This window comes from Eucalyptus grandis, chromosome 7 (genome assembly GCF_016545825.1).
Source record: "Eucalyptus grandis isolate ANBG69807.140 chromosome 7, ASM1654582v1, whole genome shotgun sequence".
Taxonomy (NCBI): domain Eukaryota; kingdom Viridiplantae; phylum Streptophyta; class Magnoliopsida; order Myrtales; family Myrtaceae; genus Eucalyptus; species Eucalyptus grandis.
In genome coordinates this window covers 48,813,520-48,816,330 of record NC_052618.1, presented here as the reverse complement: position 1 = coordinate 48,816,330, position 2,811 = coordinate 48,813,520, and the positions used below count along the sequence as shown (strand labels likewise).

At 42.3% G+C, this 2,811-nt stretch overlaps 1 long non-coding RNA gene across 3 annotated transcripts; it reads right to left on the bottom strand.

The window, feature by feature from the left end:
- Window positions 1-1,271: 1,271 nt before the first annotated feature.
- LOC104428187 lies at window positions 1,272-2,586 on the bottom strand. 3 transcript variants are annotated; one of them, XR_005553325.1, is made up of 5 exons: window positions 2,558-2,586; window positions 2,341-2,394; window positions 2,028-2,191; window positions 1,502-1,755; window positions 1,272-1,424 (listed from the first exon to the last, which is right to left on the bottom strand). It is a non-coding gene; the product is annotated as an uncharacterized LOC104428187 (long non-coding RNA). The 3 variants fall into 3 exon arrangements; XR_005553324.1 differs by having other exon boundaries at window positions 1,272-1,421; XR_005553326.1 differs by having other exon boundaries at window positions 1,272-1,421; window positions 2,534-2,585.
- Between the last annotated feature and the right edge of the window lie 225 nt (window positions 2,587-2,811).

The following is a 2,811-nucleotide window of genomic DNA, read 5'->3' as shown; positions in this document are numbered from 1 at the left end:
TCGGAATGATTTTGAAATTATGAAAAATCTATTAAGAAAGTCTTTGACATTAGGGATCAAGTTATGCATGTGATTAGTTCAGATATTGAAGAAATAACTATATAAAGAAAGTCGCATAGATTAACAGAAAACTGATAGAATCTACTGTCAAACTCTATTTGAAAATTAACCAATACTTTGATTAAATTCCTCTCTGATTCTAACAAGGAAGAAGTGTACTCTTCCCTGCCGCGCACATATTGCCAATTTGATCTCCAAATATTTTGACAAGCAACGGGAAAAGAAAATATTCATTTACGGAGCCATATTTAAGAATGTACGATAACCTTAACCAAGTAACTGCAGAGAAAAACTGAAAAGGAGATGATCATATCCGGTTTTTCTTATTCCAAGAGTATCAAATCCTGTACGAATTTTAGATGGAGCAAGCACAACTTCTAAAAAAATAAGGGGGAAGATACATGATCAATCACAAATGACTGGCTGAATGTGTGTAGCGAAGATCAATGCAAACAGAGGAGACAGAGACCAGCAATCTTCCACTGAAGATGGTGATACAATACCGGAGATCGCTAGGAAGAAGACAATGCAAATCAAATTGCCATGCTCACCAACGCTAACGCTTCCAAAAGATCTCCGCGTTTTACCAAGAAAGGAACTCCTCCATCAGTACAGTGTGTGAAGGGTGAAACGGAATTTTACCAAGTTAATTGCATATATGAATAGCTTCTTGAGACCATAAGGACTTTTCAGAATTTTTAAGACTAATACCACGTCCTACAACACGAAAGTAACGGCACCGTGTATCAAACCACCACAAACGGCCAAGAATCCTGCCAAAAGCTTAGTGAGTTAATATAGTGCAAACTATAGACAGAAAGCTCACATAACAGATGTGTATAAGAAAACATAGAGTTTACCCACTTAACTCCTTTTCAAAAAGTTAAGACATTTGAAAAATCATAGCCAAAATGGACATTCATTTCTAAGGCAGCTTCCCTTTTGCAAAGAGAAAAGGCAATACTTCCACAGGTCAATCTCTCGCCCTATCCTCAAAAGAGCCATCAAGACACCGAAAAGCTGTCTGCACTCCGCAGTCGCAAATGCCAATGTAGAAGTCAACCAAGATTGATCTCAGATGGATTTGCAAGTGCTAAAGTATGTAACCCAAAGAGAATCCAGGACCCATTATAGCATTGATAGAGTAAGACCAAATTTGATTTTTGAAGTCAAGCAAGCAATGTCATCAGACCAAAATATCAAAACGAGCATTCACGGACATTAAATAGTTGAATCTTTTAGCCAAAGTTCGCACATCAAAAGACTGATCAAGCAGATTTGTCCACCCAGAGAACAATAAAGGAGAGATGCAACATAAGGGACTTTGGCTCCAGCAAGTAACAGCAGTACCTCCAATTGCGCTGCTACAAGCACAAAATATTTTTCAATCAGCACAGCATCAACTGCTTTAATATATCTGAAAAGAAACCTGTGTGCATACCTATCAGGAATATTCTTTCTCCCCCAAACAGAAGTTTCCTGTACCACGGTGTTCGTAGGGACCAGAGCAGTCCTGATTTAGCAGTCATTTCCTGATCCTCCTCGAGTACCACTATCCCTATTAGGGCCACAATCACAACTGCAATCACCATCTTGGTCTCTACCTGAACCTTGAGGCTGAGCTTTTTCCTCAATGATATTTCTCCCATCCAAGTCCATCCCATTCATAGCATCAGTAGCCTCATCCATTGCTTGCTTCTCATCAAAAGTCACAAAACCAAATCTATGAGAGCGTTCAGAGAACTTGTCAACCACCCCCAGCATTAAAAATATTCTTCTCGGAGTTAGTTTGCATTATATGACAGGGAAAATTACAGATATAAAAACTCGTACTTCCAACTAGTAGATGGAGTCTTCGACACATAAAATCTGTGATAAAAGGTACATTATATGCGGCATTGACATCCACGAATGTCAGCCAAACCCCATTCAACTGCAACAGGCAGATGGTGAATAAAACCACTTACCTCAAGGGTTAGACTTAAAGCCACAATTTGTCAAGTGTTTTGCTAGTGTTTCTCCCAACTCTTTTTGCCAATTAGGCATGGCCTTGGCTTCAGATACAGGCCATACAATAGATGTCCCGGTTGTAAGATTTACGCTGGCAGCAGATACTTGAGGCTGTCCAATGCTAGAGCAGAAAAAAAGAGAGAACACGCTGGGTTCAAATCACATTCAGAAAATGACAGTTCTCACACTTGGTTTAATTCAAGTCGATGACGATTCTTTTCATACGAAAGATGGCTTACAAGAAAGACAAAAGCAGAGTGGCAAACTCACTTGATTTTCCAAAATTCTCTTCATACCCGCTGCACATCCCCCACAAGTCATTCCCTGCAGAGACGAAACAGAGACACTGAAGTGGCCGCACACTGAAAAAAGGAACAGGATACGCACCGCGTAATAACATTTTCAGCATTATAATCAGGGAAAGTTGGACAAGCATCAACAAAATCGAAGCTTTAGCTCGTACATTCACGTAGAGAGAGGGGCTTACTCCGACGTCGAGAATTATCACATCGGAGGTGACGCCCTGAGGCCTCCTCGGCTCCATCCACGACCGATTTCTCCTTCCCATCCTCACCGTCGACTCCGCCTCCCCGCCGCCACAGCCGCGTCCGCCGAATGGGCCAAGAGGAGCAGCGGAGCTCGGAACGCACCGCAAGCGGAACCTCGCGGGAGCCGGGGAGACAGAGACGGCACCAGAGCGAGGCTCGGGCTGCGGATGCGGTCGGCGTAGATGCAGCGGAG